Here is a 13,810-nt window from a genome sequence, read left to right as displayed (position 1 = left end):
AATATACTCATCCTCTTAAGAACAGTTTCCACATTGCAGAGTGTGATGAGCAACCCGGCTGTAGCTCTCTTGCTCTACTGAAAAATAGTCTACCATGAAATCTTCCCTGTGTTTCCTAGAAATAGACAGATGGTGGAAATATCCAAACCATCCCCTCAGTAAAGATGATTAGCCACCATAGGGAAATCTGAGAGATTAAACAGTATGCAAACCTAACTCATTCTTAAATCTGCATAATAAATGCTGGAGTCCTTGGTTTAAAAAGCTAAATTTGATTTCATTCATCCAATGACATTAAAAAAGCTGATGTGTCTCGACATCTGCATTAGAAACTAATTCACACTGTATTATATGTTGGGAGTAAACTAAAAACACTATAACACTATATATCTCAATAAACTGTAAAATTTTTCCCTAATTTTTATTTTTTATTTTTGCTAGTTTCTTATGTATGGTTAGAAGCTTGTGATTGATTTTGTGACCAAGCCACTCTCCCACCCACTCACCTCCTTCTCTCTTTCCTTTATGTGTACCTCCCCTGAAGTTTAATCAATGAGACCAATAAATCTCAAGTTAAATAAAAAAAATGTATTGATAGAACCCAAGCTACAGTACAAGCATGTTTTGGGGGATCTGACTTTCAATCTCAGCAGAGCAGAACATGACTTTTTTCCACCTAATAAAGAGCAAAAAACAAGTACATTCACTTTTTTTTTGTTTTACTTTACTATTGCTCATATTCCCATATCTGGTGTATAGTCAGGAAGCAAATTGTGAGCTTCCTAAAACAATTTTGTGTGCAGAGACTAAATTAAAGTATGGTCCTTCATCCAGCGTACAGTAGACTCAGCCAGGCATAACTGTGATTTGGAGCCAAGAATAAAAAATGGGAACCAGGACCTCAATAGCTACAAAGTACAAACTGAAATCCAACATAGTAGCTAACAGAAGTGTAATGGATAGCTGTGGCACAGAAAGAGGGAGGTAGGGATTTCCCCACATAGTAAAACTAATGAGGTGCCTTGAGGCCTCTCATGGTAGTGTATGAAACAGAAAGGAACGATAGAAAATGTAAAAAGTCATATTCTAGACTGACTCTACATTACACAACTGCAAAATGCTGCTGAGAAGTTTGTGACATTTAAAAAAGATTAACAAGTACAAAACTGAGTCAATCCATCTTTAGATACAAACAATTCTTTGTTTAACTGGCAATTACACCTCCCAAATCCTTTCATTTATGTTGGCTTTTTTCAATGATCATGTATTCAGAATTCCTCTCTGGGATCTAGCTACCTATTTTGTATTGGAAAGACAATGGGGTACATTTGCAAAAATGTCTGCCACCTTCTATACGTGTTGAGGTGTAATAGCGGCATCTGCTCATGTAAAACAGATCTCTCATTAGGCACTAGTGGAATTAACAGAGTGCTTAGAGACAGACATAATCCCATCTTCCCGGCTAGTGCAGCTGCCAACCCATGAGCATCACTTAGTAATAGAATTGCCCGGAAAATACCTGCAGTGAGTCAGGGGGATAAGACCTAGATTCCTATGTGTATTAGGTGGGAATGGCATGTGCTTGGATAGATTTGGTGAACATGGGTAGGAACAGATGTTTGATTTCATGAGTGTGAATGTTGGTAAATGTATTATTACCAGAATCGAAATTCTTAATTTTAATTCAAGGGGCTTCATATAACACTGATGATTACATTGTGATGGAAATTGTAAACATTTAAAGCTATTGTATTAATTTGGATTTCTATACTAAATGGTGAGCAATGTTTTATTAGGCTGTAGTAAGCAGCGGACTAGTAGTTGGATACACTAGTTTGCATAGAGTGGGTGGTGGCAGCCCATAGATAGGTTGCATCAGAAGCACCAAAGTAAGATTAATCTGCAACTGATTAACTGCTTCCTACCACTTAGGGGAAAGTACTGTTCCCAACACACCTGGAGTGCAGTGAGATTGTAAATGCCAATGGATGAGGGTATTCCTCATGACCACTTTTTCTGTGTTATGAGGCTGAAGCAAAAATCAACTAGCATCCAGTGTGGCTCCTCCTTATGCAGCACCCATTACAGGGTATTAATTAGCAATATTCCGTCCAAGTACTGCAGGTGGGTCTGGAGGAGTCTTCCTCAGTGGAACCATGGATCTAGCAATTACTTGGCTCCACACATAGGTATTGGGGCTATTAGTAGGTTACACACTACAGTCTCCTTTTACTGGTAGAGGGTGACTGTTATAATCTATATATTTAATCGGCTAAGCAAGTTTTTGTGAGAGCAAAATGAAATTACAACAATTGTTTGATGGTGTAGGTGTCATTCAAAAGGGTGTGCGATGTAGATGGGCAATACGGTGGCAGAATTTTGATAAGTGGTCAGGTTGTTTAAAAGTTGTGATCTTTTCCCCCAGTAGCATTGAGTGGAAGGTTTGTGCAATGGTTGACTGGTTGATGCTTATTATTGTAGGACAATTGCTGAAGATATAGATGCATACTCATTACATCTAGCTTCAATATGTCATGCAGCACGTGACCTGGGGTGCAAAGAGGCACTGTTTGGTATTAATACAGCAAATATGTATGAGGAAATATCTGTAACAACATTTGCTTTTCTTAAGATGAGCAGAAGAAGATCTTTTGCACTGAAATATAGAAATATAGATATGTTTGTATTAAATTCAATACAATCCCTAATTATCTCAATGTCTTATATTAATGAGTAGGGGGTGTTACCACAGACCAAACAAAGACTATTAGATATGATAAAAAAAGAGGCCTGTATATGGTGCAGTACAGTATATAGAGGCCTCTTTCTTGTCTTGTCTCTGGTCCTTATCCTAAGATGACAATGTGCTTTCACTTGTGACCACATTGGATGACAGTTTCATTGTATGTGACTCCATCTTGATGTGATACCCTCAGACAAGTTGTGGCACCACAAGTACCAGCATGCCCGTAATCACAGACACTGGGATATGCAGGCCACAACTAACCAGCCCAAGAAAGGGTTAATGCAATTCACAGCCAGCAGCCCAAAGGCTGCAGAGACAACAAGGGTTATACAATGTTGCTAGCTGCATAACTTCTTGCCTGCAGCTGATTGGGTGCCCAGATAAGGAATGTTACCCTGGATTTATAGAACTTTGCCCTGGAGCAGAGCATGGCTTATATAGCTCCTGCACAGGGTTGGAGCTGAAGAGAGGGAGCCAGCGTGGTGTGCAGAGGAGAGTGTTTTGTCCTGTGGTGAGGAGTATTTAGCTGCCTGTGGAGTGCCTGGCGGAGATCGCAGAGGCAGCCCGGTGTATATGTCACAGCCACAGAGGAGACGTGAAGCAGCATCCAGCACTGTGGGAGAGCCGGCACACAGCGCTGACAGAGGGGCGTGTCCTGCCGCAGAGAACAGCCGAAAGTGCAGCACGCCTGACAAGCCGGAGGAGGATGTAAAGCAGCCCCGAGAACCGTGGTATAGCAGAGGTCCGGGCAACTGCTTCTGTGTCTCCAAAGCATAAGCCAGAGCAGGACCAACAACACAAGCACAAGTGCATCTGTACTGGGACACAGTAATCGTGTCCGGAGGAAGCGTCTGGAGGGGTAAGCATGCAACTACAATTGCTAATAGGAAGGGGAAGGGGAACCTTAACACAGCCAGCAGCCATTACTTCCCAAGTGCCAGTAATAGGCTCAGGGTTGCAGGACTCTTACAAAGCTTGCCTGTCCCTACTATCATCTATCCCACTAGAGAAAGAGACTGTGAGTGACGTGCTAGGACAGTCACCCCTTCATCCTGCCAGTAATCTTGGGACAGTGTTCAAATTAACAGAGACTGTCTACACCCCACTTTGCCGATCCTAGTCAGAGTAAATTTATAGGCGCGGGGGGCATTACTCTTGCATGAACTTAGTAAACAAGTGTTGTGCCAGTTATTGTATATTACCAGCATTCCTTAAAGGGAAACACAAGTTACTGTTTAAACGCCAAAGATCTGTTGAACTATTGCTGTTGAATTCTTATGCTACCTTAAATTAATGAGAGATGGTGTCGCTTGTTACTTGACATATAAACTGTTGCTTTGCTGCCTCTAGGGACGTAACAGGCTTCTGCAGCCTCTCAGTACCCACAGTTATATCACATAAATCCTGTGCACAGGTAAAGGAAGTGGGATTAATGAACGAGACCTTTATGTTAGGGATCGGGTACCTGATGACAAGGTAAAAAATATACAGTGTGATGTGCTATGCACCTGAAATGTATGTGTCCAGTGGCGGAACTACCGCCAGTGCAAGCAGTGCCTTGCACTGGGGCCCACCGCTGTCAAGGGGCCCAAATGGAACCAGCTGCTGCCACTGCCCCCGTACAGTTACTCTAGCCGCCGCAGCCCCCTGCAGTTAGTGAATTGAGATGCGCTGGAAGCTGCAGCAGCGCTTCCATACATTGCAATGTAAAACCCCCCCACCAAAAATGGCCGCCGCCGAGGCGGAGACACACTAACATAGAAACAGAGACATAGAATTTGACGGCAGATAAGAACCACTTGGCCCATCTAGTCTGCCCCTTTTTTTATCCTTTAGGTAATCTTAACCCTTTTTGAACCTTAATTCTTTGTAAGGATTATTCATATGCCTATCCCAAGCATGTTTAAATTGCTCTACAGTCTTAGCCTCTACCACCTCTGATGGGAGGCTATTCCACTTATCCACTACCCTTTCTGTGAAGTAATTTTTCCTTAAATTTCCCCTGAACCTGCCTCCCTCCAGTTTCAGTGTATGTCCTCGAGTTCTAATACTTCTCTTCCTTTGAAGAATGTTTCCCTCCTGAACTTTGTTAAAACCTTTGGTATATTTGAAAGTTTCTATCATGTCTCCCCTTTTCCTTCTCTCCTCCATACTATCTATACATGTTAAGATCTTTTAGCCTTTCCGGGTAAGTTTTGTGATGTAGGCCAAGCACCATTTTAGTTGCCCTTCTTTGTACACTCTCTAATGTATTTATATCCTTCTGGAGATATGGTCTCCAGAACTGGACACAGTATTCCAGATGAGGCCGCACCAATGACCTATACAGTGGCATTATTACTTCTCTTTTCCTGCTACTGATTCCTCTTCCTATGCAACCAAGCATCTGACTTGCCTTTCTCATTGCTTTGTTGCATTGCTTTCCTGCCTTTAAGTCACTTGAAATAGTGACTCCTAAATCCCTTTCCTCCTCAGTAGTTTCCATTATAGTACCCTTGATACAATATTTAGCCTTTGGGTTTTTGAGACCCAAGTGCATGATTTTGCATTTTTTAGCATTAAACTGTAGTTGCCATGTTCTTGACCATTTTTCAAGTCTAGCTAGGTCATCAATCATTTGTTTTACCCCTCCTGGTGTGTCTACCCTGTTGCTGTTATGCACACCAGTGCCAGCAGGAATGTACTGGTGTCTGAACAGTGAGGGATGCAAAACAAATGAACTCACAGACAGACTGGGGAATATGACATTACATACACAGAAGGTGATAGGGTAACAAAATAAACACAAAATGAACAGAGAAGCCCAAAGGCTAAGAAACTGGGTGTCTCCCTAGTATTAGGAATGCTCAGATGGAAAGAAGCGAGATGTAGTGATTTAATACGTAGAGAACCCGAAATGCTGTTGCTAAGGGCAACAGCAAAAACCCTAAAGGGTTACCAACGGGTGTGGCAGTAAACTCCTTGGTCAGAGATGGAATAATAGACACAAGGAGAGTCTCCACAATCCTAGTCCTCACTTGCAGTGCACTGGTTCAGCTTACTGCCACTAAACTGACACCTGAACACCTTGCACAGTGAGAAAGGATTTTGGCAGGCAAGTCTGAGAATACAGCCGCAAACTTGCTAGGTTCACAGAGTAGCAAAAGAACCCCAGCAGGTTAAACGACTGACTCCAGTCTTACTGCTAGGTCTGGATTGGCAGAGTGTAATACCAAATCCCAAGGCCTATTTGCAGTAAGCAACAAACAAATACAAAGTTTACACAGTACTAGCTAGCTTTCAGGAACTGACTAACCAACAAAGATTCAGCAGCATCTGCCTAACCTGAGAAGAGGGTTTATATAGCAGGTGCTGTCCACGCCCCATTCAGACCTCACAGACTGTGAGCACAAAAACCAGCACCGGATCCCCTGCCGTGCACAGAGCCTGTAACCACTGCACAGCAAAAGACCCGAACCGGAGTATCAGCTACGCTCAGGTTACTCCGCTAGCACTTGTCTCCCGGTTGCCATGACGACGTGGCAGCACAGAGCAGGAGACCCTAACAGTTGCATATCTTTGTATCATCTGCAAAAAGGCATACTTTCCCTTCAATACCATTTGCAATGTCACCAACAAAGATATTAAAGAGAACTGGTCCGAGTACAGATCCCTGGGGTACTCCACTGGTAACATTTCCCTCCATAGATTGCACTCCATTTACTACAACTGTCTGTTTCCTATCCTGCAACCAGTTTCTAGAAGTCACATTTGACCTCTAGCGCCTGTCTCCCAGGCGGCGGGCATTTTAAGGGTTTTTTCAGACTGTAATGTATGGAAGCGCTTCTGCAGCCCCCAGTGCGTCTCAATCCACTGCAGGGGCTAGAATTATAGATACTGAAGTGGCAGCCAACACACACCCTCCCATACTTTAATGGAACAGAAGCCAGGAGACCCCTGGCAACACGCAGGAAACTCCTGGCAACGCGGAGAAGATCCCTGGCAATGCACAGGAAACCCCTGGCAATGCGCATGAAACCCATAGCAATGTGCTGTAAACCCCTGGCAACGCGCATGAAACCCCTGGCAATGCGCATGAAACTCATAGCAACGCGCTGGAGACCCCTGGCAACGCACAGGTAAAAATATCTAAACTGGCACTGTGGGGGCATATCTAGCTCTGTGGGGGCATATCTGGTACTATGAGGTCATATCTGGCACCACGGGAGCATGTGTATCTGGCAATGTGGGGGCATATCTGGCAACATTGGGGAATATGTGTGTCTGGCACTGTGGGGGCATATCTGTATGGTGCTGAGTTATGCATGTCATATATTATATTTATTATTTTTTATAGTTTACTGTAATTGAAGGGCAGTTGTGCCCATAGTGACCATGGCGCTCGACTGGCTGCTCCATTTTCTATCATTAACTATCTGAGGGTCATCTGACAGGCGTAGTGTCACTTCTGGTTCCGACTTCCGGGTATCCGATGCGTTCCACATGCTGTGGAATGCACGGTACTTCCGGTCGCGGCCGCAATTATGGATTTGGCTGGCATATACAATACATATTAGTTTTGTCATTTATGTAAGTATTGTGGTCCTGCTGGGCTAGTCGCCGGTTTAGTAAGGCTTTGACAGTCTGTCTGATAGTGTGACAGTTTGTACTTTAGCATTTTGGTATACTTCCTGCCTTAATTGGTTTGGGGGTGGGACTTTTGTGGATTATTGCCATAAATAGGGAGCCTGGAAGACATTTGGTGAATGGTGGTTCACTGGATAGTATCCTTGCTGCTGTGCTGTATGTCTTAAAAAAGTTCGTATTATGACCGAAACGTTGACAACCTGTCTACATACAGTATGTTCGTGAGTTATCATTAAAAATGCCTGTTTGAACTCTCTTGATGAGTGCCTGCGTCCTGGTTTTGCTATATACTGGGTTATTGTGTTCCCTTGTGGAGCACCGCCTATGTTGTCTCTCTAAAGTCCGGAGTGTGTACTTACCTGTACCTATATATATATTTCCCAAAATTCCGTTACTGTACATTCTACCAAAAATCCACAAATCGACAACAGCACCACCGGGTAGACCAATTATTTCTTCCATGGGCTCCCTATGTCAACCAATATCTCAGTATATTGATTACTACTTGCAGCCAGTGGTTCAAAATACTCCTTACTGGTTGAGAGATACCACTGATTTCCTTAACAAATTATCTGCTTTTGGTTCTCCCCCTACTGGATGTTATCTGGTAACACTTGATGTTGCCAGTTTATACACAAATATTGATCATGATGAGGGAATACAGGCGGTCCGTCGAGTTGTAGGCTCCAGTCCACACTACAAAGGTCCACCATCTGAATTTTTGATGTTATTGATTGAGTTAATTTTGCACAAGAACTATTTTCTTTTTGATAATACTTTTTATTTACAACTCAAAGGGACCGCGATGGGGTCAAACATGGCCCCATCGTATGCGAATATCTTTATGTATGATTACGAAAGGAAGCATATTATGGCTAATCATGAATTTTCTCAGCACATTGCTTTTTATGTTCGTTTCATAGACGATTTGTTTTTGGTGTGGACTGGGACTGATATAGCTCTGAGGGACTTCGTGGATTCCCTTAATCACATACCTGGGTCCATTAGGTTTACTTATTCAGCTAGCCTGACAGTGATACAGTTTTTAGATGTGTCTATTTCATGTAACAATGGACATTTTGAAACTGCTTTATTTAGGAAACTGTCGGATAAAAATAGCTTGCTCCTTGCATCAAGCTTTCATCCCCAACCGTTGAAGAAGGGACTTCCGTTTTCACAGCTTGTTCGAGCTGTAAGAATTACCTCTAATCAAACTGAATTACAACAATCACTTACCAGAATGGGGAACAATTTCCTAGATCGAGGCTATGATCCAAAAGAGATCGAAGCTGCTAAGCAAAAATGCTTGAAACTGAAAAGAGAAGACCTACTAACTCCGAAAGAAGTCAATAAAAATAAAAGTCATGGCAAAATGATGTTTGGCACAACTTTTTCAATAACATCGGGTGCACTAAGATCAGCAATTTTGAATCACTGGCACATTATTAGATCAGATCCAGTTATTGGTGAACTGTGTGGAGAGAAACCATTATTCTGCTACAAGAGGAGCAATAACCTAAAACAACAAGTGACGTACTCGGACATCAGCCCTAAAGTTGCACAAGGTAGAAATTGGCTAACTACTACCAAGGGCTCATTTAAGTGTTCTGGATGCGTCAATTGCCGATTTATCCTCACAGGAACGAGTTTTCAAAATCCCCTGACAGGCCGTATATACTATCTAAAACATCGGATGAACTGTGAGTCAAAATTCGTGATCTATATGATCCAGTGTCCATGTAAACGCATCTATGTGGGCAAAACTATTCGAATGTTGAAAGAAAGAATCGGAATGCACCGATCTTCAATAAAGAAAGCATTTGCGAAATTGGAAACAAACACACCACCAGTTGCCAAACACTTTGCCATGGCAGGACATACTATCAAAGACTTCAGCTTCATGCCGATCGACCATATCCCCCCCCTACGCAGAGGAGGTGACAGACACAAACTATTACTCAAACGGGAGTGCCAGTGGATTTATGACTTAAAATCTATGACCCCGTTAGGCCTTAATGAAGAGTTCAATATGTCAGTTTTCTTAGGCTAGTTATTGGACCCAGGTATGGACATTGGTATATGTTAATACAGTAATCAACCCCATACTCTGGATCCATTGTGTGTGTTTATGTCGTTATCTTCTTTATTTAATTTATTTTTGCATGTTTTATGTAGGTGTTTTTTATACAACACGTTCGCATATCCTGTTAATATGGCTATTGTGGTGAACATATTATTTAATTACCATGAGGCTCTATTCCTATATACTTTAAATTGTGCCATTGTATACAGGATGAATCATTATTGCATTATGATTCTTTTCATAGCGCTGTTGTATACAGGGAGTCATGGTAACTCTGACTTCCGGTTTTGTCACTTCCGGCACCAGGGAACCCTGATCAACTCCTACGGCGTCTTTTCCTGAATGTTGGTTCCAGCTGCTGACGTCACTACGGAGGCGCCGGAGCCGCAACGGGGAGAGATGGCGGGAGTGACGGGAGGACGTGGTGCCACGGAGGTTTGGAGATTACACATTACACACAGGTGAGGCATTATACAATGTTCTATTTAAATGCTCGTTTTTGCCACTATCTCTATACATCCTTTGAGAAAGGTGTGCAGACACCGAAACGGCTGTCAGGGGTATCGGAGGAATGTCTCCAGGAGCGGTAACATGCTTGTAAACGCTGCTGCTCTTTATATACAATTTGACTTGTGCACTTGAGCATTTGATGGAAACTTTTATTTGTGGATTAAAATCAAAGTTTTTGCTACTGGTTGTGCTGATCACTTCTATACACTCAGCAGTGCTGTATGTGTTTACGAGGTTTCTGTGTTATCAGATTGTGTGGATCTGGCACCCGGACTTCAATTTAGTATTGTGTGCAGTTCATGAGACGTGTATATATATATATATATATAAAATACGGGAGCATGCAAAGAATCTCTAATTTGGAGTTGGGGGAGGGGGTAGACTTGGACAGGATGAGGGGGGGGGGGGCATAGCATTTTGTTGCACCTGGGCCCACCGCTTGCTAGCTCCGCCACTGTATGTGTCAACACAGTAATATCATTAGTAGAATGACACAGGTACAGAACCTACATAGTAGATCCCATTGCTCTCGAAGATTAAACCTGAATGCCTGCTAGTGAGATAGGCAAACGGTGGCTTTATAGTCATTAGGTCAATAACTATTGGTCGACATGGAAAAAAGTTGACATGAGTTTTTCAAATTTTTTTTTAAACTTTTTCATACTTTACGATCCATGTGGACTACAATTGGGAATGGCAACTTGTGCTGAGTGCAGCAAGGTACCTTGTCTGAAGCATGGCGAGCGAAGTGAGTCATGCGAGGGGACACGGCGCACTAATTGGGGTTCCCCATCAATTTACGAAGAAAACAACACCAACAACAGTGAAAAAACTTATGTTGACCTTTTTCCATGTAGACCTATTGATCATGTCGACCTACTGCATGTTGACAAATAGTGGTTGACCTAATGACTGTCGACCTACGTGTGGTCGACCTAATGACCCATACCCGTATGTTTGGTTAATATTTCTGTGAAGAGTACTCCAAGGATTTGGTTACATATTGCATGACTCTGCAGGGTACTTGTATACTATTGTGCTTTGTTTAAAAGTACTGACTTACGGTATTGTAGTTTGTTTGATTAAACCCTTTTCCACCTACCAAGCAGTGGTGAGCACCATAGCGCTGATAAATTCCTTTAGCCCCGCTTTTCCGGTGTAGTGTCTATTCTCTGGGTATCCTCATCCTTTTCTGTCTGCAAGAAGGGGGAACGTGTACTGGTCAGCTAGTGAAGCCGAAGCAGCAAGCTGAGAAGAACTACAGGTACAAGCTTTGCCTTATACACCCACACTTGATCACACGTGATGGTATTACATTGACAGTTCAAAATCCAATCCAAAAGTATCTGAATTGATCCGCTAGGTTGGAAAATTAGGTTGGCTAATGTACTTCATAGCTACCTGTATAAAATCACCCAAATCCCAACTGTCCTGGAGAAATAATAATAAGTAAAAAATATAGCAAACATGTTAAATCTTTCCTACCAAGCATGCCTATACTTTAACGAATGAAAATTGAAAAAAACAGTCAGAGGTCTAGTGATCTTATTCTAAATGTGTGCACAAAATCTGACATATTTTGCTGGTAGAATATGGCCTTAAGTGATCCATATGGAATTCTCTGTAAAAAGTGAAATTCCAAATACAGCAAAAGAAAGGCCATTCCAAACAATGGCAAAGCAAAAGCAGACATCAAAGAGTGTTGTTAGAAAGATTGTTGAAGACAAACCATCAGAGCATGTCTTGTGTTTGCCATAAAACATCAGAGTGACCCATCTAGAATGTAGGGTATGGTTTTGTGGTCAGATGAGACAAAAACTGAGCTTTTGGGTCCCAATTCAAAAGGTCATGTATTGTGTAAACATTACATTGCCCATTCCTCAGTAAAGTATATGGGTATTAAAACTTAAGGACAGATGGATGGTACAAAACAGAGGTAGATATTGCAAAACATGGGGGGTCATTCTGACCCGTTCACACGCAGCGGTTCATCGCTGCAGTGCGAATGGGTCGGAAATGCGCAAGCGTGGCACCCGCCGTCGCCGGGCAATGACCAGAAGAAAGAAGAAAGTGATCGCTAGCGTGATCACAAGAAGACTGACAGCGGGGAGGTGTTCTGGGGCGGATACTCACCGTTTTCCGGGCGTGGAGATCCGAACGCAGGCGTGTCCAGGCGTTTGGAGGGCGGTTGTCTGACGTCAATTCTGGGACCTTCATCGCTGGATCCATCGCACAGAGTAAGTAACTGCAGGGCCGGTCTTGTTCTGCACAAAACTTTTTTAGCATAGCAGGGCTGCACAAGCGATCGCAGCCCTGCTATGCTAAAATACACTACCCCAAAGGCAGCGTCTAGTTGATCGCATGAGCAGCAAAACGTTGCTACGTGCGATCAACTCGGAATGACATCAATGTGCTACAGTCTTCTAGAAAACTAAAACTTGGGCGAAAGTTCACCTTTTAACACAAGGTCAAAGCAACACTGGCATTCTTAAAACAAAAAAACAAAAAAATATTTTCCACAATAGCCAAGTCCAGATCTTAATTAAGGTGGTCATTCCGATTTGTTCGCTCGGTAATTTTCTTCGCATCGCAGCGATTTTCTGCTAATTGCGCATGCGCAATGTTCGCACTGCGACTGCGCCAAGTAAATTTGCTAAGAAGTTTGGTATTTTACTCACGGCATTACGAGGTTTTTTCTTCGTTCTGGTGATCGTAATGTGATTGACAGGAAGTGGGTGTTTCTGGGCGGAAACTGGACGTTTTATGGGAGTGTGTGAAAAAACGCTACCGTTTCTGGGAAAAACGCGGGAGTGGCTGGAGAAACAGGGGAGTGTCTGGGCGAACGCTGGGTGTGTTTGTGACGTCAAACCAGGAACGACAAGCACTGAACTGATCGCACTGGAAGAGTAAGTCTCGAGCTACTCAGAAACTGCACAGAGAAGTCTTTTCGCAATATTGCGAATCTTTCGTTCGCAATTTTGATAAGCTAAGATTCACTCCCAGTAGGCGGCGGCTTAGCGTGTGCAATGCTGCTAAAAGCAGCTTGCGAGCGAACAACTCGGAATGAGGGCCTAAGTTGCAAAATATGTGGTAATCTGTAAAAATTGCAGTCCATAAGCATCATCCGACCATAATGTGCAAATATCGTAGAAACTTATTCCAACAAAGTTATGTAGCAAAAGGTGGTTAAACCAAGTGCTAGTCTGCAGAGGTTAACTACACATGCAATTAGCATTTTTTCAGTTGTTTCAATTCTAAAACTGAAAATTTACTTGAAGAGTTTATTGGTTTCTAATAAAAAATATAGTCTTAAATAATCTGTGTGTCATTTGTGATGCATACAAATTTGCTGACTTTTTAATGCTTAAATCATTTTGCAAGCCACTGTATATTAAATGTCAGTTTTTGAGTTTTTTGTACTTTGTTAAATAAAAAAAAACAACAACAGTCCACTAGATTTAAGACAGATACAGTAGTTCAAGGCTGGAATTATATATAACCAAAATTGCATCAAAATCTCATGCACATTGATTTGTCTGTAGGAGCAAATAATTTTACTAAGTGGTTAATCTTGACCCCTATCTTAATGAATTATTCTCCCATCTAGCCTCTGAAGGTTCTGGAGAACCCCTGCATCAATGCCAGCCCCAACCTTGAGATGTTATACACTGCCTACACAATTTTTCTGCCAAAGAGAAAATTATTTGCGAGGCACAGAATCTCAAGTTTCTGAGCAATGAGGGTGCCCCCCAACAAATCTTACAAGACTGTTCCCTTGCAACACTGGCTAGGTGACAAAAGTGATGTTTATCCACATTTTAGGCCCAATAACATCTACTGTTGGT

General features: G+C 42.4%; 1 protein-coding gene across 2 annotated transcripts in view; it reads right to left on the bottom strand.

Annotated features, from left to right (window-relative positions):
* BMP6 (bone morphogenetic protein 6) overlaps positions 1–13,810 on the bottom strand; it is a 462,814-nt gene that overhangs the window by 260,792 nt on the left and 188,212 nt on the right. The window lies entirely within an intron of this gene.

Source organism: Pseudophryne corroboree, chromosome 5 (assembly GCF_028390025.1).
Source record: "Pseudophryne corroboree isolate aPseCor3 chromosome 5, aPseCor3.hap2, whole genome shotgun sequence".
Lineage (NCBI taxonomy): Eukaryota > Metazoa > Chordata > Amphibia > Anura > Myobatrachidae > Pseudophryne > Pseudophryne corroboree.
This window is presented reverse-complemented; position numbering and strand designations above follow the sequence as displayed.